The sequence below is a fragment of the Emys orbicularis genome, chromosome 2 (assembly GCF_028017835.1).
Source record: "Emys orbicularis isolate rEmyOrb1 chromosome 2, rEmyOrb1.hap1, whole genome shotgun sequence".
NCBI classification, from domain to species: domain Eukaryota; kingdom Metazoa; phylum Chordata; order Testudines; family Emydidae; genus Emys; species Emys orbicularis.
The window spans coordinates 45,076,578-45,101,514 of record NC_088684.1 but is presented as its reverse complement, the minus strand read 5'-3'; positions in this window follow the sequence as shown (position 1 = coordinate 45,101,514).

Below are 24,937 nucleotides of genomic sequence, written 5' to 3'. Positions count from 1 at the left end.
TTGTTATGGTTCACATATTTCCAGCTTCCACGTTTAATCATAACAGCCTCCTTGTGGTTTAATTACGATCAGAGTTCTGAAGATGATTCAGCCACTTGCACTGAGAATTTGACTTGCATTGATCAGAATTCCCCCCCCAAGTCTTGATTAACTATTTAATTGACAAATGTTCCCTTCCCAAGAATCCCCCTTATCCTTTGATAAAGACGTACAAACTTCTGAACCACATACTGGGGAAAAATATAAAAAGGCTGCAGAACAAGGTATCTTTTGGACTGTAAATAGGATTATAAATTAGTGTGAAATTCATCGCCTCCCCTCCCAAGCACAATAAGTGGGCTTTATGAAAGGCATTAAACAGTGGTTGGGAAGAAGTAACAGATACCCCCTAACCTACAGGCAGGGCACATATCTGCAGAGCAGGTACTTGCCATGGCCGTATAAACTCTGCTTGGGATTTTCAAATACACTCATTGACGTAACTCCCACTGACTTCAGTAGGGGCAGAGTTAGGCCAATGCTGAATGCTTGTGAGAATCCCACCCCTTCAGTGCAAAGGTTCTTGACTATTAGATCTGTATAAGTGCAGATCCCCTAGCTCCTTTCTTGGCCTGCTCTGCTCTGCCCTCAATGGTCCTCTGACCTCCAGCTGAGATGGAGTGAAGCTTTGCGCGGTAGTGAATTTCACAGTCTGAGATCATTAACACCTTTTCAACCTCAGTCACTAATTTCCATGGGTTGCACGGGAGTAAGCGAGGGGAGAAGTTTGCCAACACTGTCTCACCTGAAGAGTGAAGAGCAAAACTCATTACACTGGTGTAAATAATTCCATCCAGGGCAACTGAAGTGAGAGCAGGATTTAGTCTTGAGAATACCCCTTCCTCTGTAGTAGTGGAGGAAACCTGGTCAAGCAGGTCAACCTGGTCAAGCAGTTTGACTTAAAACTCTACTGACTACAACAGTCACACAACTTTTCCAGTTTAAAATTAATTTTTCCTTCACTCTCTATAACTCTAATCCCAACAGACATTATTGAATAATAAGTATACATGTGCACTCGATAAAAAGCAGTAAGTGAAATCAAGTTATTTAAATACATACTGGGTGACTGTGTATATGCTTTTCATGTTTTAATTCAACTTTAGCTTAAGTTGAATTTTAGACTGATCTAAAAATGGAGCTGTACAGTGGTATGTACTTCAACATTTTGTGCTTATTTTTATGCTCATAGAAGTGAGCTTTTAATAAGGAACCTCACCTCTGACTGTCCCTAAAGCTCAGCAATATTGGAAAGAAATGTCTGTGTACACTGAGCTTCTGTTCTGTGTTGACTCATCAGTACTGCCATTTGAGAGTGCCATTAGAAATTGTTCAACACCCAGAGACTAACATCCAGTCTCGTCTTCAACATAAACTTCTGGAGTTGATTCTGAATTTCCATTATTCCTGAGAATCTAGATGTGTTAACTTATAGTAATTGAATAGAGAGCAGGTCGAAAAAAATAAACCATACGTCTCTTTGAAATAAAGATGAAAAATATACACAAAGGAAGAATATGTAAAATATAACAACATTTCTACCAAATAAATTGTTTAAAATTTAAAACTGAAATAAAAGGCTGGCAAAAATTTGCATGGAAATTAGTGTGCAGCAACCTTGTTTGAGATAAGATTAAACAGCTGCAATGCTGAAATTTATTGTTGATAAGGAAGCTTAAAAGTATTACACTGTGCTGTATTTTGCCTCCCTTTCACTCAGAAAGTGTATTCATTATAATAAATTCACACTTTACTATGTAAAATTCATTCATATAGCCAGAAGCTTATAAAAAGAATATAGACTAAAGAGCAAGTTGCATAATGAGATCTAATCTATGTAAAATAAGTCCCAGAAGAAATGTCCTTTACTTTGATCATATCCCTTGAAACAAGATCCCCTGCTGGAAACTAAATAAAATGAGAGCTTGGGAAAACTCGCCTGGCAAGCAAGTTTGGTTTTTAAAAACAAAAGCCCACCAAGCCCACCGACCTCATGATTCTAGGGAGGGCTTAATTAAGGTCAATACAATCTTTCAGACTTCCTGAGGCTTAATGGGAAAATAAAGATTTTGGGGGGTATGCTCTTGTGCTCGCCCCTCTGTCTCTGTACAGCTGAAGCCTCAGCTTGTAGCCTTGTACAGAAAAAGATCCAAAGTCCATTCAGAGTGAGATAATGACACAGTGATCGTCTCACTCTGAAGATTACCATGGGTCTCAGCAGTGCTGCTGGCTCCTGTGTTTGGAGTATTGAACCACCAGCTGGGATCCGATTCAGAGGGACAATTTCAAACTCACTCTTCACTGCGAGCTTGATGGGTGAATCACAACCACTGGGGCATAGTGACGCTAAATTCATATTTTTTAAGTGCTTCGAGGCTCTGGGATGAAAGGTGTTCTGCAAATACGGAAATCTCCTTATTATTATAAACTCCAAAGTCAGAAGGACAAATTGTAATGGCCATCAGAGTTTAAATCACTGGCAAATAGCAGCCTGTGTCTCAAAATAAAACCAAAAGCACACCCATTTGTTAGAAGACATTATTTCCTAGCTATTATACTGTAGTCCATAATGTCATTAGACACTTAAAGAGTCATGAAACAAGATATATAAATAGTAGCTTATCAGAGAAATACTGACACCATAATAAAGAAATCAAATAATTAATATAGAATATATTGTTGTCTTCTTGACAGGGCATGCAGTTTGAGAGCATTATTATACATACACACTTCTATAGCACCCATCAATGTAACACCCACCAAGATAATCACATATCTTGGGTGCTCAGAGAGACAAGGGACTGAAAGCTAGGTGCCTCCACACCCGAGAAGTGCAGTTATTTAAAACAAGGCAGTCACTTTATTGTGCTATTGCACACAGCAAATAGGATAACTAATTTTTTCCAAGGAAAAAGCAAGCATCAATAGTCTGGAGTCCTGTGACTGTTGTCCCATACACACACAAGATAGAGCCTTAATCAGTCAGTCAGAGTGCTCCCTCATTCCTGCCTATTTTGGGCTATCTTATTAGTTTTCTATAGTGCTTATCATAGTATCTAAGCACAGCACCGGTAAATTGGATCTGCACAGTAAGATGCATAGAGATTCTATCCTTTTTCTCTTTCCCTTTCCCTGATAACAGGAAGCTGTGCATGGAAAGAAGGCCCTTTTCCTCACCATACTACCTGATTGTAGCATGCAATTCAGACTCTGCAATTCATATGGGGCTCTGTGCTGGTGCAGCAGTCTGCCCATGCACAATCAATTGCAAGATTAGGGCTTTACCTAGGAGTCCAGAAGAACACCATGGCTTTGAACTATTGTAATGGAAAAGGGTTGGAGGGCCAGGGTTGGAACAAATGCCTTTCATGTAAGGTGAGGGGATTGTCTTAACTAGTTCTTAGAAGCATTTCTGACCAGTATCACTTTATCCTTAGTCTGGGTATAGTTTGAGCTAGTTGGTCTCCATCCAGGTGCTGTGCTCCTTTTAGGTACTGGATGTGTTTGTGGAAAATGAGACACACAGCTAGGTCTCACCACAATACTGTTGGCCCTGGGGCCCATCTCTTTGCACCATTGAAACTATGTTTTAAAGGTACAACTAAGGTTTTGGTGAGGGATGCTGTAGAGGGAATCATGTTGCCCTGAGACCTAGGATTCTCCACTGGAATTCCTCCTAAGAACTTCCACAAAGCCCTACCAGCCTTGAAGTGGGTGCAGTAAGTGCTCCCCCCTGCACACAGAGAGAGCCCCATCCTCACATTATTCCTCTCCATTTCTTTGGGAGCTAGGGGAGAGAAGTAGCTCTGCTGTTTAGATACTGTGTGACTGGCCCCTGCACAAGGTTGCAAGAGGACAGAAGAAGGAAAGCTCCTTGCACACTCTCGTACCACTTGCACACATAAGCGGGAGCAGCACAATCTAGCCATTTATGGAGAAATGAAGAAAACTAATGATTGCTTCACTATTTCTCCAATAGCTTTTTCCCTGTTTGGTTTATTTCATATATACATAAACCTGTTTTCAACGACTTATCAAGATTGCACTATCAAACGCTTACCTAATATATGGTTTGCTTTTAAGATTTTTAGATGAACGATTTCTGCATAATAAAACCTCAGGAATACACAAGTGATCTTAACAAATACAGTATGACTGCTGTGTGGTTTCCCACTGCCTTTGTAGTTTCTAAGACACTATAACATTATTTAATTAGCTAAAATTTCCTCTCTTGAGAAATGGAAACTCAATGAAATGTCAACAATGCTGTCAGTCTGCTTCAGGCTAAACTCATTACACAAAAACTTGAGATAAAAATAGTCCAAGACTGACTATTTTGTCACAATTCATAGGTCCACAAACCTTATGCCTCAGAAATGTGAATCCATGCAAATCCTCCATTTTGCGGGTTAATAATACCATTATGTTGCATCAATTGATTATGGTTTTTATGCTCTTTTGCAGAGTTCTATATAGACCAAGCAAACAGAATACGAAGTCCTGCCAGTGACTGCTGGTTCATTGTGGGATGTTTACTGAAGGACGTTTCTTGATTAGTCAAAGGTTGATATAACATCTATCTTTGTGCTCAAAAAATTAGTCTCCCCCCCCCCCCCTCCAAGAGTGAGAGCTGATACTGTATTTTAAGCAAAACAGTGAAACACTGAAGAAAAAAATCATTTCACTTTATCTGAATTATAACTGATATTTCAGAATACATGTGCTCATTACTAAGCATAATAAAATTTGGCATTTTCTATTGTCTGGGGTTTATAAAGGCTAAATTTCTTGATTTATTTAAATAGACAGATAGGAAAGAGCAAACTACAAAAACAAGTGCTATATACTGAAGGCATGTGAATTACCTCCTTCCCAAGGATAATGCAAATTAGAAGTATGTAAAGCTTTGTCTGCACCTGGGATCTTTAATGAGGATAAAGAAAAATCAGACAGAGATTCTCCTGGGAAAAGAGAGGATCGTTATTTGAATAACCTGCAGTGAATTCTAATCAATGCAACGTGACTTTGAAAATGAATGTGGTCTTTCAACCCGCTGTACTCAAGCCATAATATTAATCATAACTTCATGGTACAGTAAAGCCTATGACAAATGGTTATTCAGTGGACTAACGAAAAGACCAGTTGTAGTATGGGGAAGAAAGGGGCCATATAAATCCAATGTTTTTTTGTTTGCAAATGCTTCTCTCTTTTTTTATGTCTGATTTGGAATGTATGCATAAAATGTGGTTGTTTTCCTTCAGGAGTGACATGTACAAGCAGTGCCTCATGTCATTATGCTCCTAAGAATATTGTTTAGCATTACATTTACCAGAAAACCTGTGCTCATTTTTGAGACAGGATTTCTCAGGATGTATTAGTCATTCATCCCCCAGTGCTTAAAGCTTCCACTGTGCCTCTAAAATGCTGAAGGTAATTTGTGTCTTCTATCCATTACTAGGTTCTATTCAAACCTCCTATAGTTAGAGGAGAAGTTTAACATAAGGTTTGATTCACTGGCTGCAATGTAGAAAATCGATGCTGACTTAAGTACTTAAAAAAAGACCCCCTATTATTAACTGTTCCCCATCTTAAGACTTAAAATAATTATTTTTTTGGCATTCTCACTACTAATATGTTTGCTCCAGGGAAATGCAATGTATTGAAAATTGGACTTTCAAGAACCACAAATAAAGGGAACCAAATAAAGCTAATAAATATATATAAAAATATCAAATGAATATTTTTATCAGCAGATGATTATATGGAATACAAGGAAACTGATATATCTTATTATTTGCTGTAATCTAGTGGGGGTGTTTGTATATGAACAGTAAAACGTAACTGGGTGCATGTTACACTGGTAAAATGTGGTTACGCCCCCGGGAGAACCATAAGGATATTTTTTTCCTATGAATTTTTCTATTTTAAAAATATTGACCACATTTAAGCCCTGATCTTTTAAAGAACCACAACAGGTGGAACATTGTGTCCACATGCAGCCACAATGAAGTCAGGGGGTCAACCTGCATGGAGCTAGCTATAAGATCAGTGCCTTAGATAACACAATATTATTATAACATTGTTAACAGACTCTCATATGTTTAAAGCACAACTCTTACCCTCAGCACACCTCAAGCAAAATCCTGTGAAGAAAGAAGGGCTCTCCAAGGAGCCTGGAAAGTTAAACTCAAGCTCTGTTGGACCAATGAGAGAAGTGAGTTGAAGAATTAAAGGCATCTACTTACAACATCCTGCCACCAGTCCCTAGGCATTCAAATTCAGGGATTGTGAACAAGAACATAACCTCAAATACTACATGATCCAAGGTGAGAGGGGCTGTCTCTCAGATAGTTGGTAGCCAGCAGCATAAAACAACAACATAATATGATTTAGAAAAGGAAATAGGGGTCATGGCGGATAACTAGATGAACATGAGTTTTCAGTGCAATGTGGTGGCTAATAGAGCAAGTATGATCCTTGGTTGTATAAGCAGGGGATTATCGAGCAGAAGTAGAGAGGTGGTATTACCATTGTATACTGCATTAGTGAGACTATTACTAAAATACAGCGTCCAGTTCTCATGTCTACCCTTCCAAAAGGATGCTGACAAACTAGAAAAGGTTCAGAGAAGAGCCACAAGAAGGTCTTAAGACCTAGAAAACCTGTTTTACAGTGAGAGACTATAGAAGCTCAATTTAATCATCTTATCAAAGAAAAGGTTAAGAAGTGATTTGAACATGGTGTGTAAGCACATACATGGGCAGAGATTTCTTACAATGGGGGGCTCTTTAATATAGCAGACAAAGACATAACAAGAATCAATGACTAGAAACAAATTTTTAATACTGAGGGTAATTAACCATTGGAACAACTTAGGGATGTGAAGTCTTCAAATCAGGACTGGATGTCTTTCTAAAAGATATGTTGTAGTTCAACAAGATATTATGGGCTCGATACAGGAATCATTTGGTAAAATTCTCTGGCCTGTGTTATTCCGGAGATTAAATGAGATGGTGTGACAAGGTTGGGACTCACCACTGGCACCTCCTGCTGGTTGTCTCCGGGAATTAGCTCTGTCCAGTGGACCGCCCCCTCCTGGTGGTGTCCCAGCCGTCATCTCGCCCTCGGTTGGCATCTGAGCCCGCGTTGCTCACCAGCTCGCGGCGTCCTTTTCGAGCCACTGCCCTCCGGCAGTGCCCTTAGTCCATCCTCGCCCCCTTCCGGGGGGGGGGGTCAATTAGCTGTCTCTCTGCGCCCCGGCCAATGTAGGCAACTGCACCTCCAAAGTCACAGCCCTCTTGGCAGGGGGTTGGTGCAGCCCAGGACGGCCTCTCCTGTCGGCCGGGTGTAAGGCAAGGGGGAAGGGGGAGGACCCAGGCTTGCCCACTACTCTGGGTCCCAACCCAGGAACCCTCTAGTGGCAGCCATCCTTCTCTCCCTCCGTCTGTCCACGTCCCTGGGCCGTTTCCCCTTCGGCCCCTCGCACCGGCTAGGCCCTTCCCCTCAGGGCCTGCAGCCTGGCAGACACCGGGCTGGCGTTCCTTTCTGCTCCCCCGGGCCTGCCCAGCACTGCGCTGTCCCAGGTGCTGGTCTCCTCACTCAGGAGACAGACCTTCCCCTCTGAACATCTGGGAGAGACTCCCTGCTGCTCTTCTGGGCAGCCTTTATATAGGGCCAAGCTGAGCTCTGATTGGCTGTCTCCAATCTCGGCCCTGATTGGCCCTCAGTAAGCCCTTTCTTGATTGGCTGCCAGCCTGCGCAGCCTACTCTAGCCTCCTCTCACATGGAGGTGGGGCACTCGCCCCGCCACAGATGGTCATAATGGTTCTTTATGGCCTTGAAATCTCTTAATCATTCCTAAGGTTACATATAAGTCACATAACTGTGACAGTTGTGTTAGATAACTAACAAAAGGTTTAGATAACTAACAGAATCCAACATCTGGGGAAATGGTTGCAAATCACACACATACATATGTGTTGTTATTACCTTTATTATCGCAATCAGGGTTTGGGGCTCATTGTGCTAGGTACTTGACAAAAACATAACAAGAAGATGGTCCCTGCTCTAAAGAAACTACAATTTAAGTAGTGTAAGTGAGAGAAAAAGATTTTTGCCCACTGAAACCTACCAATTGCAACAGATCTTGAAGATCTCTGATAAAAGGTGGGGTAAACCCATTCAATAGTTGTGGGGAGGCACAATCACCAAACTCCAAATAATTCTCCCAACCACCCAAACAGCAGCATCCTCTGCTGAACCTGGACTGAACCTACACTATTTCACTCTTGTCCAAATATCTGTAGTAACCAGAAACTGCAAAAAACCCATAAAGTCTGCACCTGATAAAAAGGAAAGACAGCTTCATTTCATCATATTAATGATCCCGCAGCTCAAATCACCTCTTTACTTAACTATTCCAGCAGCCTCAAATGCACATTGAACTAGAGAGTTAAGAAAAAAGTAACCTGCAGAACCTCCCAGGAGAGACACCGATGAGTGGATGAGCGAGCTCCACGTGGAAAGAATGGAACCACTTAAGTGTGATTCTTGTTCATCCCTGCCTTGGTCCATAGATGAACCAGCAAAATGTCATGGCCAATGGTATCAGTGGCTGCTGATAGTGCTAAAAGAATCAGACTAGACATCTGACATTGCCCATCATTAGAAGATCAACCAGTAAGAACCATGCAGTCTCTATATTGCACGTTGGCCTGTAAACTAATTATTAGGGATCCAGCAAATGTGAGGATTCTAGCTTCTTCCTGAGTTTCTTTGCCACCATCTTCTTAGAATCTTTTCCAAAGGGGCAAAGTGTAGAAAAGGAACCTGATTTTGCTCTCATACCAACAGTACAATAGTATAACTCTATTGACTTCAGTGGAGTCACTCCTGATTTATATCAGCATGTGTGAGAGATTAAGACCTCATCTTGCTTTGCCTTTCATAAATGGGATTGAAGATCCTTCAGTGATTCTTCTGGTCTTCCACTATGGTTTATGGAAAGCAGATCCTGTCAAACTAACTTGATATCTTTTTTTTAGTGAGATTACAAATTGGGTTGATAAAGGTAATAGAATTGATGTAACATACTTAGACTGCTGGTAAGGTGTTTGATTTAGTACTGCAGAAGATTTTGATTAAAAAACCCAGAATGATATAAAATGAACATGGCACACGTTAAATGGATTAAAAGCTGGCTAACTGATGGGTCTCAAAATGTAATTGCAAATGGGGAATCATCACCAAGAAGGTGTATTTCAACTGGGGTTCTACAGGGACTGGTTCCTGGCACAATACTATTTTTACATTTTTATCAATGTATTTTATCAAAAAATACAAGAAAACATAAAATCACTGATAAAGTTTGCAGATGACACAAAAGAATAATGAAGAGGACAGGTCACTAATACAGAGTGATCTAGATTGCTTGGTAAACCGGGTGCAAGCAAACAGTCTGTGTTTTAATATAACTAAATATAAATGTATACATCTAGAAACAAAGAATGTGGACCCTAGTTACAGGATGGGGGGTTCTATCCGGGAAGCAGTGGTTGTGAAAAAGATTTGGGAGGTTGAAGGGGATAATCAGCTGATTCTGAGCTCCCAGTGTGATGCTCTGGCAAAAAGGGCTAATGCAACCCTTGAATGCATAAATAGGGGAATCTCAACTAGGAGGAGAGGGGTTATTTTACCTCTGTATCTGGCACAGGTGCAACTGCTGTTGGAATATGGTGTATAGTTCTGGAGTCCACAATTCAAGAAGGGTGTTGAAAAATTCAAGAAGGTTCACAGAAAAGCCAGCAGAATTATTAAAGGACTGGAAAATCTGCCTTATAGTGATAGACTCTAGGAGCTCAATCTACATAGCTTAACAAAGAGAAGGTTAAGGTGTGACTTGATCACAGTCTATAAGTACCTACATAGGGAACAAAGATTTGGCTCTTCAATCTAGCAGAGAAAGAGACAGCATTATCCAGTGACTGGAAGTTGAAGCTAGACAAATTCAGACTGGAAATAAGATGTACATTTTAAACAATGAGAATAAATAACCACTGGAACAACTTACTGAAGGTCGTGGTGGATTCTCAAACACTGACAATTTTTACATCAGGATATGATTTTTTCTAAAAGAGATGCTCTAGGAATTATTTTGAGGAAGTTCTAGGGCATATTATTCAGAATGTCAGACTAAATGATCACAGTTGTCCTTTCTGGCCTAATACTCTATGAATCTATAAATGGTGGGTGACTCATTTTCCTCAGCCACCTTACAATGGCTATCAAAGGGGACAGCTGTTGCTGCTGAGTTCCCAAGTGATACCCTCCAGAACACAGTGCAAAGATTATCTGAAGCAAGAAATGGAATGCCCTCCACACAGGGGATCCTCGTTAGCTCCCAAGTCACCCCATCGTGCCTTGTGCCTAGTAAAACAAGAAGAACTACAAGAAACCACCCTTATTCTTTGAAGCAGTATTCGGCTTCCATGTGCCTCCTACAGTGGTGTGGAGTAGTTTCTATAGAATAAAGTTCAATGACCTGCCTGCCATGAATACAGGCACACCTAAGTAATCTTGGCTCCTCTGCACAAAGATTTTGCCACTGAGATTGTGAACCAGTTATCAATTGCTCAGCACCGTGACCTGAGCTGGTCTTTGCAACTTGGTTGTTCAAGCCCACGTCTGGTGCCTGAGCACATCACTTAAATCTTTGTAAAGAAATAAAAGATTTAACCACTGATTTTAAAAATGTCTATTTACCTCAACTTTATAGATGATGTTTCAAAACCCCCAAAGAAATAAGATTGCATCAAATTTACAAATATCTGGGTATGTATTAAGACTGCCTGGAGTAGCAGTTGAAGCGCCTCTGTCCCAGTTTGCAGAGTGCGGGGCCACTCACTAACTTTATGTAAATGTAGATCTGCAGTCCTTTCCTGGCCTGTCCCAATGTAGTTTTCCATGTCAGCCTAAACATTTTTTAGGTTAATAAATTAAGACCTAGGGCATGACTTCATTGGGACAAGAATCTGACCCAGCAAGGTCTCAGAATAATCTATATATTTTTCTTTATTCCTCGCAACACTGGGAACATTGGAATTACCCTTCTAGATCAGACCAATCATCCATCTAGTTCCGTAGCCTGTCTCCAGCAGTAGCTGGAACCACCTGCTGCAGAGGAAGGACCAAGAAGCCCTGCAGTAGGTTTTTAGGAATAACCTACCCACAGAGTCAGTTTCTTCCCAACCCCATTAACTGGAGGGTATGCCCGGAAGAATGATGGTTTATGCCCCTTTCCAAACCTTTTTTTTTTTTAGTTTGTTCTATAACAAATCTGGATATTCATGTTATCCATATACCAGTCTCATCTTTTTGTGTGGAGGAAATACATGTCTTCAAGTCCTTAAGGTCCAATTTTGTAACCTTTACTCGTGGTTAGTATTACTCACACCATCAAATAATCCTATATAATTTAATAGAGAGTTCTATCTCTGTTATAGAATTCTATCTGATGGTTCAATGAAATGATAGAAAGATTTTAATTCCCTGATAAGTTCTATAGTTTATTAGAGTAATTGCTATTGTATTCCACTGGTTTCATCCCTAATACATTCTATAGGAGTTTTCCATAAGGATTTTCTTTTCAAAGCCTTTATAGGGACTGTACAGCACATTCGACTGGGGATTATCCCAACTGTGCCCTATTCCTTCAGCAGCTCCAGGTGAATGAATACAGAACATTGAGGTATATTTTGGGGACATTTCATGGTCTATGGCCTGGTCTACACTGGTGGGGATCGATCTAAGTTACGCAACTTCAGCTACGTGAATAACACAGCTAAAGTCGACGTACTTAGATCTACTTACCACAGTGTCTTCACTGCAGTAAGTCAACGGCTGATGCTCTCCCGTCAACTCCACCTGTGCCTCTCAGCCTGGTGGAGTACCGGAGTCGACGGGAGAATGCTCGGCGGTTGATTTATTGCGTCTAAACTAGAAGCAATAAATTGACCCCCACTGGATCGATCGCTGCCCGTCGATCCAGGGGTAATATAGACAAACCCTTAGTTATACATGAGGTTAGGCTAGATTATCACAATGGTCCCTTCTGGCCTTGGAATTTATGAATTTCTTTCTTTGAGTCTGTCGTAAACACGGTGAAGTCATAAAGTGAAGTCCTCGCATTACCGAAGTCAGTGGGAATTTTGCCATTGAGGTCAATAGGGCCAGGATTTGACCAATAGATTCCAGTTTGGCTCCCACATTGCTATAACTCCATAGTAGTTGACAGAGTTCAGTAGCACAAGTGGGAGCAGAATCAAGCCTATAGAACCATAAGTTTAGAGACAAAAGGCACTGTAGGTTATCTATTATGTCCATTTACTAGTGAGATATATATTTTCTGCTGCTTTTTCTATACTCCTTATTCTTTATAGAACCTCTCTGTAATGGGTGCTGTCTTGATCCACTGGCATTTACTTTGTGATTCAGAAGAAAAATAATCCCTAACATCCCAGATATTCATTGACATTCTTTGAGTATGCAGATTTTCCTTGTTCCCATGAAGCTCCAAAAATATGTTTAAAAGGTTGAAGAAATCTGTAGTAGTTATTTCTTTCTCATTTCCCCACCGATGACTACTGTCAATTTAATCACACAATTAGTTATTATATAAACAAAAATAAAATTCATTATTTTAGGATGGAATCTGGAGGGTAAGGGAACATTTTAAATCATCATGGTTAAGTTACTGCAACCATCTCTGAAGGACCGTCCTTACCCATATGCAAACTACGCAGCTGCATAGGGCACCAGGAAATGTGGGGCACCAAATTGCCCCAAATTTCCTGGTGCCCTACGCAGCTGCTCAAGCATCCAGCCCGATCCCCTGGAAAGCTGCCCCCACCCCTGCTCTGCCCCCACTCCGCCTCTTCCCCAAAGCCCCTGCCCCTGCTCCGCCGCCACCCCACCCCACCTCTTCCCACCCCTGCTGTCAAGGCTGTATCCCCACTTTGAACTTTAGGGTACAAATGTAGGGGCCTGCATGAGGACTTCTAAGCTTAACTACCAGCTTAGTTCTGGTCCGCTGCCACCATTCCCTACCCTGGGAAGCTTTTAGAAACCTCTCACCAATTCCCTGGTGAATACAGATCCAAACTCCTTGGATCTTAAAACAAGGAGAAATTGACCCTTCCCCCCTCCTTCCTTTCACCAACTCCTGGTGGATACAGATCCAAACCCCCTTGGATCTTAAAACAAGGAGAAATTAATCAGGTTCTTAAAAAGAAGGCTTTTAATTAAAGAAAAAGGTAAAAATTATCTCTGTAAAATCAGTATGGAAAATAACTTTACAGGGTAATCAAACTTAAAGAGCTCAGAGGACCCCCCTCTGTCTTAGGTTCAAAGTACAGCAAACAAAGATAAACACTCTAGTAAAAGGTACATTTACAAGTTGAGAAAACAAAGTAAAACTAAGACGCCTTGCCTGGCTTTTTTACTTACAAGTTTGAAATAAGAGAGACTTGTTTAAAAAGATGGGGAGAACCTGGATTGATGTCTGGTCCCTCTCAGTCCCAAGAGCGAACAACAACCTTAAACAAAGAGCATACCAAAGCCTTTCCCCCCCCCCCCCCAAGATTTGAAAGTATCTTGTCCCCTTATTGGTCCTTTGGGTCAGGTGTCAGCCAGGATACCCGAGCTTCTTAACCCTTTACAGGTAAAAGGATTTTGGAGTCTCTGGCCAGGAGGGATTTTACAGTACTGTACACAGGAGAGCTGTTACCCTTCCCTTTATAGTTATGACACCTGCTCTGCCCTGCCCCTTCCCACCCCTGCTTCGCCCTGCCCCTTCCCACCCCTGCTCCACCCCAGCCCCGCCCCCACTCCACCCCTTCCCCTGAGCTATGTCCCGGGGGACTGCAGCAGGGGTCGGGTGCGCCGTGCACTCACCGGGCAGCGGGAAGTGGAGGGACCCGGCCCCAGCCCACTCTGTGCTGCCAGTGAGTGCTGTGGAGCGGTTCCCCTCTGTCCCCCAAGGCTGGGAGCCAGGGGAGAAGAGCGGAGTGGGCTGGGGCCGGGTCACTCCACTTCCCGCCGCCCCGTGAGTGCAGAGTCAGGCCTGCCCTGCAATCACTGGGTGGCAGGAAGTGGAGTGACCCGGCCCCAACCCGCTCCGCTCCACCGGCTCATGCTGGGGGGCGATTTCCCTCCTGCCCCCCACAGACCTTGGGAGCAGCCCCCCACCCGCAGATGCCTGGGGCCAGCCCCCTTCCCCACCACGGGGGGGGGGGCTACGTAGGGCACCAAAATGTCTAGGGACGGCCCTGTATCTCGGCCTCAGTTTCTCCTTCTACAAAACGAGATAATTATGCTTACCTCACAAGACTGAAAACAACTAGCAATCAGAACAATATTAAAAGTGTTACAGTATGCTAAGCATTTATAATAGTATGTTCATGCATATAGTGCTTTATATTTTCAATTCACTAATCCTGTCCCCACTGAAGCCAATGGCAAATCTACCAGGATCTGACCATAAAGCAACAGTAATGCAAAGAAAAAGATTCTGATCTCACCTACATGGGAGCAAATCTAAAGTCATTCGAATGACTTCAGTGGAATCGCTCCTGATTTACACAAAGGAATCGAAAACAGAATTTGGCTCATTGTTTGAGGGTTAAAAATGGGGGGGGGGGGAGGGGAAGGGATGGTGATTACTGTGGTATTACTGACCTTCCTTATACATAAAGGGAATACCTATAATAAATAATGTGGTTTTCTGATTATTTCCTAGAGGCATATGTGACATTTTTAAGGGTGATCACTAACTATCATCTATAACCAAATCAGCAAAGCACGGGTTTGGAGGTAAAATCTTGCTTTCCTTTGTCAGACCTGTTGTCCAATTTATTTTAATGAAACTAATTGCTTCAGTAAAGTGAGCAGGATTTGGTCCTAGCTGTGCAAATCTAAACCCCTTAAACCCAGGAATTCCCTTTCAATCCTATGTCAGTCACCATTTACACCAGTGTAAGTAGTTCAAATTCAATCCCCTAAGAGTCAGGACCAGGCATATTGCTCTGGGGGATGATCCTGTTCCCATTGAAATCAATAACAAAACTCCCACTGAGTTCAGTGTTGAGCAGAGTTGGGCCCTGGACTTCGTAGAACTCAGTATTACATCACAGTGGGTAATTTTTGTTTTAATTATTTTAGGGTTTTGTATTGGTGCCCATCACTGGAGCATCTGAGTGCCTTTTATGTAAAATAGATGGCTAATAGGCAAGTCCCTAGTGGACTTCCTGGAGTCTCCCACTCTCTCTCTTTTTGTTTTAATTCAATCAAGGATTTTTTAAAAAAGGAGATAATTAGATTTTTACAACTTTATACAGAGGGAAATTTTTAAACCCATTTGTACATTGAAGAAATTTGGATGTTCCAAGATTTTCTTTCAGGTAACATAATCATAATATTCTCATATGTCTGAGATTTAACATTGCAGATTCTTTCCTCTGCACCTTTTATTGTTCCTATTTACAGTGCACCTGAAACACATTGTGTAATTGGCAGGCAGCCCAGATTTTCCATTTAGGAACAGTTTGATGATTTCACTTTTTCTTCTTCTTCTTCTGCTTCTTCTTTTTTTTAAACAGCAGGTGCTCTCCATTGTAAACAATGCCAGTCACCATAATATTATTAGCTTTTGCATTTTTATTACATTTTTGCCTCCCTACATATTTTAAACTTCATTGCAAGGCATTTTTGGCACTGGCTCAGAAAGCTTCTTATTTCATAAGGAAGATGGATATCAGCGAACACAGTACTTTGTTGTCATTTATAATTAGAAAGCCTAAGATTTACTTAATCATAAAACCACCCAATATTTGCAGGTTTGTTTCTCATTTTCTCTGCAATACATCCACATCTGTCCCATGCAGTATGTTAATTCCCTTTTCTGTTATATGGATTTTTCAAACATTTAACCCTTTTCTTTTCATGGCATCAAAACCATCTTTTTAAACATTGTTCTTCCCGCCCCATAACCCTTCCCCACGATCTTACAGATTAAATTTCAAATGCTTCACAGTTTGATAGATAAATAGCCAGGACAAACATAGCCTAGTGGTTCTGCAATCTCTCTTATTGTTTAGTAGGGTATATATTTCATTGGTTATTATAAATTTATGCAAAAAAATGGAGTTCAGAAACACTGAATCAGAAATTAATTTAAGAAGAAATCTTGAAGGAAATTAAGAGAAGCAGCAGCAGATGAAGTCTACAGCAATCCAGATAACACAAGGCAATAAGTGTCTTATATGCAGATTTTAAAAAATGTATCTAGATTTAAATTATTTTGAAACAAAGATACTATTTGGAAAAAATAATTCAGACAAATGTGGAATAAATAATATTTATTGTTAGAATTATTTGCAGGTTTCAATTAAATCTTCATTAGCAAACAAAGACAAAAATCAAGCTATTTTCATGTTTATATAGCTAGGATCTCTTTTGCTAAACTGCATTTTGAGCTACATTTTTTTTCCAGATCAGCTCAATAAGTGAAAGCCCAGCAGAGAACAGATGCAATATAAGAGCAATAAAGGGAAGTAAAAAAAATTAAAAATCCTTTGTTCTCCCTGCAGTACATCCGTAAATCTATTAGCGTTATTTTCCTTTCTTCTCTTTTTTGCATCCCAAGCCAGATCTCAAGTTCTCTGAAGCAATCCTTAATCAAGCTCCCCAAAGGCCTAGGACTGCATGCAGCAATTTCTCCCCTGCTCTCAGCACAGATGTTTCGAGCACATTCCATTACACCTACATGCCATTACAGCTAATGGCTTATTCTGATGAAGAAAGCTGCTTTCTGCTCAGTGCAGCAAAGGGGAAAATAGCCTCCTGTACAGTTCGTACACTGCAACAATGAAATGTGGGGGCAGGTGGTACAACAGAACTCTCTAATGTTAATTACATACTGTATTACCCCCAAATTTGGCTGGTCATTAATTATGCTAATTTACCTTCCTGAAAATTAGCACCATCCATGTGAACATTTGAGCAGCTTATAACAAAATGAACTATGTCACAATGGTTTGTAAACCTAAACCTTTTGACCCATCCAGATATAAGATTGCAATGGTTATACCTTTTTGTGTGGGACAAAGGATAGTCTTTTGGATAGGGCATATGACTGGGAATGCTAAGATCAGAGATCTATTTCCAGTTCTATCGCTCACATTCTTAGACAAGTCACTTAACTGCCCTGTGCCTCAGTTTCCCATCTGTGAAAAGTTCTACTTACCTCACTGATGCATTCTGAGTCTTCATTTACTAATGTGTGAAAATTGCTTTTGATGCTTAGGAGAAAGGTACTATATATATATATATATATATATATATATATATATATATATATATATATATATATATATATATATATATATATATATATATATATATATATATATATATATATACCTAAAGCATTATTATTATGGCATAACTCCCAAAGTGATAGACTTCTTGGGAAATCTATAATCTGGAGGAAGATACACTCACATTGCTGGAAGGTATTAGAAAAATAAATCAAAATGTTTTGGTCATGACAAACAAATACTGTATTTTGTAAAGAACAAAAAAACTATACCCTATGCATAGCTAGAAAGAATTATACTAAAGATTCAACGTTGGACAGCAAACATATGATCATGTAAATGTGTCCAGCCAGGGAATATAGTGATTTTTCTGTATGTATTTAGTTTATATTAAGTCTCAATAAAGACTGAGTCAGTAACTTCAAGTGTGCCTACATTTATATATGGATTTTTTATTTATTTCTTCATTAAAACAGTATTTTTCTTCTTCCAACAAAACCTAAGGTTTTACCATATTGAGAGCAGACCTAAGAAATAGGGTGTCAGATTCAGATTCCATTTGTTTTCCTATGAATTAAGTAAATTAAATCTCATTTTACTTATGTTGAAATTGATCGAGTTTCAGAGTTAAACAAAATATCTTCCCTCACTCTCCATTTCTTCCTCAAGGCTGCTGTTTCCTTCTATCCATCTCCAAGAAGCCATCATCATATTAACATAGATGACAATCTGGCAAGGAGGTGCTGATCAAAGATAAATTTCACACTCGCACTTCGCATTTTCTAATTACACCATCTGTGTCAGACTCTTTCGTGGCAGTTCTGCCCAATCTGTCAAATGCTGCATGCCTATGGGAATGCAGAGGAGCTGAGAAAATCGCCTCCATTTCCCCCACCAGCCGATCCATCACCCCAATAGGAGCTGGGTGGATATATTAGTCTAATTGGTACTGGAATGAAGGTTCCAGACTGCATATAAGATGAGGTGCTTGGGGGATGCAAGTCATGAGATTTACAATTTGAATCATATTACAAGGCTTGCCCCAGCTTGCTTCAATAGCAAGCTGAGAACAAGCCATGCATGCAATATCAGTATGTGGTGGGGGGAAGGGAGGAAATGAGGAACATTTTAAAAAAGAATCATGAATGAAAAAGTGTCTCCTTTCATTTCTCTCTGTTTCCTTCAGACACATTAACTATAAATGATTACGAATAGGCACTGATTAAAAGAGCTCATCCTTTTATTAAAATGTTATAAAAAGTAAGTATAAGGAGTTAAATACCCTGACCCAGCAGAGATGGCCAAATCTAGTCTAATCAAATCCTGATCAGCTAAATCCAGCAGCTGTACAGAAACAACACAAATTAGTCCTTTCACACTAAAAGAGCATCACCTCATATACAGGATATATCAGATTAAAACCCTGATGGTGAAAGGCTGCAGATTTTTAGTTTCTCTAATAAGAGTGACATTTAATATTGTTATTCAACTTTAAGGATCAAATTTTTAAAGAGGTTTCATCTTGGCCTTGTATTTCTGCATGAGCAATTTTGTACCTCCATTATGTTTACATATAAACTTTCTGCACCCAAATGGTAACATTTACAAGCACAAAGTACTTTACACTTGTTTTGTATGTACAAATAGGTGTGTGTGTGTGTGTGTGTATCCTATTATCTGCATGCCCAAGTGTTAGTTTGCAAAAACTGTGTAGGTAAGGGACTGCATGAGCAAAACTGGATGTGCACAAATGGAGGCCACATTCAGAAAATGTCGCCCCTGTCCATATAGATTCTTTTATGACCTTATTCATTTTAATATCTGAGCACCTTACAAACATTAATGAATTTTTTTCTCCCAAGCCCCTTCTGTTACTATCCCCAGTTTTACAGATGGAGAACAAAGAGATTGAGTGATCTGCCCAAGTTCATACAGGAAGTCTGTGATAGAGCCAGAGGTTTACCCCAGATCTGAGTTCCCATCCAGTGCCTTAACCACAAAACCATCCGACCTCAAGGGTCTCTTATCTTGGTTATATTTTAGTGGAACAGAAAAAAATTATTGATGGATTAAAATATTTTTGTCCTCAGATGTAACTTCGGACTCTTTTATAAATTCTACTAAGGCGGTACAATTTATGTTGAGTGTTGACTGCAATTAATACAAGATTAAAGCAAATGCCGCAAACTGTGTTCCAAACTTTGGTCATTTTCAATTCTTGCTCCAAATTCATCCCTGAATGCCAATGCTGTTGGTCTACAGTGTCCACCAAGTAATACTGCGTGAGTTTTGTGCTTTTAATACTCTGCTTTGCTTCCAGAATGATTGGGGAAAGAGCTATTCAAATATTCATAAGGGACTGAAGACAAATATTTGGCTACTTCCAACATTTCAATGTTAAATCATTTAGTAAACACAGGGTAACAGCATTAAGACAAGATCAGACAAAATTGCCAAGCATCACTCAGGGCGAGGTCAGCTAAGAGTAACCTTAAAGCTGTAAATCAAGCTTTTACTGCCACATATTTGATTGAACTTGTGTCTTTACTTGAACTTTTGAATTTTCCCTTTCAAAGACGCGTACAAGACAGCCTCAAGGTGGAATATGCCAGAATGACTCCATTTCAGAGGCACAATCAATGAGCAGCAATTATCTCAGATATATTTTAGCCTTTTATAGACAAAGACCTTTGTCTGGGTGGGTGCTGCATAACAGAATGCAGCTGACACGCCTATATATGCTGCTTCTCTTCCCTGTAAGTTTTAATTCTACTGGAAAAATTTCTCCAAAGAGCTACAAATAGAATTTTAAATAGATTTATTTGTGATAGTTGAAATTTGAATCCCAACTACATGAACCCTAGTTAGAGCTTTGTGCTGGGAACTACACAAGTGTTTCTGGGGAGGGATGAAGCAGAATCCACATCTTGCCACACAGGCAGGCTTTGAAAACCCCCATGCTTGCCCCCCCAAACCTCCCTCCACTCCAGTCTCTCTGGGACTAGAGCAGAACCTCTCTCCACCATGCAGAAGTACAGAGTTCCCCCATGTACCCATCCCAGAGCTCTGTACTCCCTCTGCAGTGGCATGGAGGAGTAAGGATACTGAAGGACAGACAAATAAAGGATTCACAGTGGTCTCAAAAGAAACTCTGGGTCCATTATTATGTTAGAATGTTATTAGTTTGTTATACCATCAAAAGCTGGGACAGATTCCTCCAAAAAGTTTCTAATTCTTTTGTTTTGAATAGCAGAAGCTAAGTGGATACTCCAAGGGGAAATGGTTGAATTTGCCAATGGGAGAGGCACTCACTTAGATCCCAGTACTGCGGTGAGCTCTGTTAAAAAAGGACAAATCGGTATATGATCGAGACATTTTCTCATAGAACTACAGGAGAATACTGGCAGTGGGAGGATATATATGGGATAGCTCTATATTGCAATGTGGGAAAAAGAAGTGAACCAACCAATGTATCCAAGAATTGGAAGAACATAGTCATTATGGATAGGACAAGTTACACGTCACGGGGCTAAGTTGTGCCTATATGCAGAGGCTATGCAGAGGAGCCGTGTGAAGCCACATCACCTCCAGGAGAGGGTAAAACTGCTCCTCTCCTTCCCAAATTTCTTCCACAACCATGTGCCAAGAGGAGTGAGGGCCCTGATGAATATGTGAACCTTGGGCATATGGATGGAGCAATTGTCAATGATGCTCATACAGGGTGTGAAAAGGTGATAAAGTTCCCTGATCCTCCCCTTTTTCCCTGCAAGGAGGCCAGTCATAATCAATCTACAGGGAGAATGTCAACACGAGCAGAAAATGTAACTAGTAGATTTGCATGCCAGTCTTAGGCCTTGGCTACACTTGCGAGTTGCAGCGCTGTAAAGCCGCCCCCAGCGCTGTAACTCACTCCCCGTCCACACTGGCAAGGCATTTGCAGCGCTGTATCTCCGTGGTTGCAGCGCTGCATGTACTCCACGTCCCCGAGAGGAATAGCGAGTATTGCGCTGCCGCTGCAGCACTGCGGCACCAGTGTGGCCGCCCAATGCGCTGTGAATGGCCTCCAGAATTATTCGGCAGTATCCCACAATGCCTGTTCTAGCCACTCTGGTCATCAGTTCAAACTCTACTGCCCTGGCCTCAGGTAACCAACCATGTGACCGACCCTTTACATTCCCTGGGAATTTTAAAAATCCCCTTCCTGTTTGCTCAGCCCGGCATGGCGTGGAGTGCTATCAGCGAATCTTTCCAGGTGACCATGCCACCATGCGCCAAGCGAGCCCCAGCATGGAGCAATGGCGAGTTGCTGGACCTCATCAGTGTTTGGGGGGAGGAAGCTGTCCAGTCCCAGCTGCGCTCCAGGAATTACGATACCTTCGGGAAGGTATCAAAGGACATGATGGAAAGGGGCCATGACCGGGACGCCCTGCAGTGCAGGATTAAAGTGAAGGAGCTGCGGAGTGCCTACCGCAAAGCCCGCGATGCAAACGGCCGCTTGGGTGCTCCCCCCGCGACCTGCCGATTCTACAAAGAGCTGGATGCGATACTTGGGGTTAACCCCACCTCCACTCCGAGCACCACCACGGACACTTCAGAGCCAGTGGGGGGAGGGGGAGAGGAGGAGGAGGAGGAAAACGGGAGTGATGGTGGTGGGCCGGATGGAGACACCCCGGAATCCCTGGAGCCATGCAGCCAGGAGCTCTTCTCGAGCCAGGAGGAAGGTATCCAGTCGCAGCAGCCGGTACTTGGTGGAGAACAAACAGAAGAGCAGGTTCCCGGTAAGTGGTTTTTTTTTCAGGAAGGATTTTTTTCGGTGCGGGCTCTTTGGGAGAGGAGGGTTAGGCATGCATGCCTAGATGCGGAATAGTGCATTGATGTGGTTTATCACATCGCGGTAATCGGCCTCGGTAATCTCCTCGAATGTCTCATCCAGAACGTGTGCAATGCGCTTGCGCAGGTTTATCGGGAGAGCCACCGTGGTTCTTGTCCCAGCCAGGCTAACGTGTCCGCGCCACTGTGCCACGAGGGGCGGGGGAACCATTGCTGCACACAGGCAAGCTGCATATGGGCCAGGGAGGAAGCCGCATTGCAGTAGAAGACCCTCCCTTGCTTCCCAGGTCACCCTCAGCAGCGAGATATCATCCAGGACGAGCTCCTGTGGAAAATGTTGGGACAGTGTTCAGTGTAGGTGCCCCTTGAAGCTGTTGGCTCTCCCCAAGGCACAGAAACTCAGAGGACAGTGCAGCCCTGAAACAATCAGTCCCCCTTACTCACCATTTTGAGGCTCCCGTGGGATATGTGTGCTCTGTTTCGGACGGGAAAATTATGCAATTGTGTAGACCCTGTGTGTTTTCTACTCCTTAAGTGCGGGGGAAATCATTACTCTGTCTGGTATAAACAATGCTGCCTCTGTTAAATGTTGCATTTTGCCTATACAGCAGCATCAACCTTGAGACCTCAGCCGTCCCTCTTATCGCCTGCTCAGAGACTGCAAAGACTCAGGAGGAGACCGCGAAAAAGCAAAGAAGACATGCTGCAAGAAGTGATGCGGCAATCTATTAAAGAGAATGAGAACTGGAGGGAGAGAGAAAGCAGGATCCGCCAGGAAAACACAGCGCACCGGCGGCAAAGCACGGAGCACCGGCAGCAAAGCACGGATCGGCTCATAAGCATCCTGGAGCGCCAAGCAGACGTTATCCAGGAGCTCGTAGCCACGCAGAAAGAGGAGCAGTACCGCAAACACAAACGCCACCCCTCCTACAGCTCTTGTCCCAAAACTCTTTCTGTTGTGCCCCACTGTTACCTCCAACCCACTTTCCCCAACTTCCATGTTCTTCACGCCACCCACTGCCTCCAACACCAGTATCTTCACCACACAGCCCTGAAAACCACGACCCTTACCCTCTGCACTCAACCCCCATCACCATGCAGTATAGCTGTCCTGAAGTGCAGCACTCACTGCACAGCACACCAGACAGGACATACGCAAATCTGTGATTGTACCGTTCCCCACTCCACCCCCTTGTTTCTTTTCAATAAATGGATTTTTTTGGCTTTGAAAACATTCTTTATTATTGCATAAAATAAAAGACTCCTTAGCCCAGGAAATAAACAGGCACTACAAGTCTGCTTGTCTGCTTAGCAAACACTGATTCCTAAAGATTGGAACTACTGCACTTCACTCCCGTGCAGGGCACCAGATATCACTCCTGGTTTTCAGCCTCAAATTGCTCCCGCAAGGCATCCCTAATCCTTGCAGCCCCGTGCTGGGCCCCTGTAATAGCCCTGCTCTCTGGCTGTGCAAATTCAGCCTCCAGGTGTTGAACCTCGGAGGTCCATGCCTGACTGAAGCTTTCACCCTTCCCTTCACAAATATTATGGAGGTCACAGCACGCGGATATAACTGCGGGGATGCTGTTTTCGGCCAAGTCCAGCTTCCCATACAGAGATCGCCAGCGGGCCTTTAAACGGCCAAAGGCACACTCCACAGTCATTCGGCACCGGCTCAGCCTGTAGTTGAACCGTTCCTTGCTGCTGTCAAGACTCCCTGTGTAGGGTTTCATGAGCCACGGCATTAACGGGTAAGCGGGATCTCCAAGGATCACAATGGGCATTTCAACTTCCCCTACCGTGATCTTCCGCTCTGGGAAAAAAGTCCCGGCCTGCATCTTCCTGAACAGCCAAGTGTTCCGAAAGATGGGTGTGTCATGCACCTTTCCGGGCCAGCCTGTGTTAATGTCAATGAAACGCCCACGGTGATCCACAAGCGCCTGGAGAACCATAGAGAAATACCCCTTCTGATTAAGGTACTCAGATCCTAGGTGGGGTGGTGCCAGAATAGGAATGTGCATCCCATCTATCGCCCCTCCACAGTTAGGGAACCCCATTTGTGCAAAGCCATCCACTTTTTCCTGCACGTTACCCAGAGTCACGGTTCTTCTGAGTAGGATGCGATTAATGGCCTTGCAAACTTGCATCAACACGATTCCAACGGTTGACTTTCCCACTCCAAACTGGTTTGCGACCGACCGGTAGCTGTCTGGAGTTGCCAGCTTCCAGATTGCAATAGCCACCCGCTTCTCCACTGGCAGGGCAGTTCTCAATCTCGTGTCCTTGCACCGCAGGGTGGGGACAAGCTCCTCACACATTCCCATGAAAGTGGCTTTTCTCATCCGAAAGTTCTGCAGCCACTGCTCATCATCCCAGACTTCCATGACGATGTGATCCCACCACTCAGTGCTTATTTCCCGAGCCCAAAAGCGGCGTTCCACGGTGCTGAGCATGTCCGTGAATGCCTCAAGCAATTTCATGTTGTACGTGTTACGCGGCTCGATAGCATCGTCGGACTCCTCACTCTCACTGTCACTTTGGATCTTAAGGAATAGTTCGACAGCCAAACGTGACATGCTGGCGAGATAAGTCAGCATACGCCTCAGCAGTTCGGGCTCCATTTCCCGCAGACAGATCGCACTGCACAGAAACCATTGAAAGATGGTGCCAAAGGTGGACGGAAACAAAGGGATTTC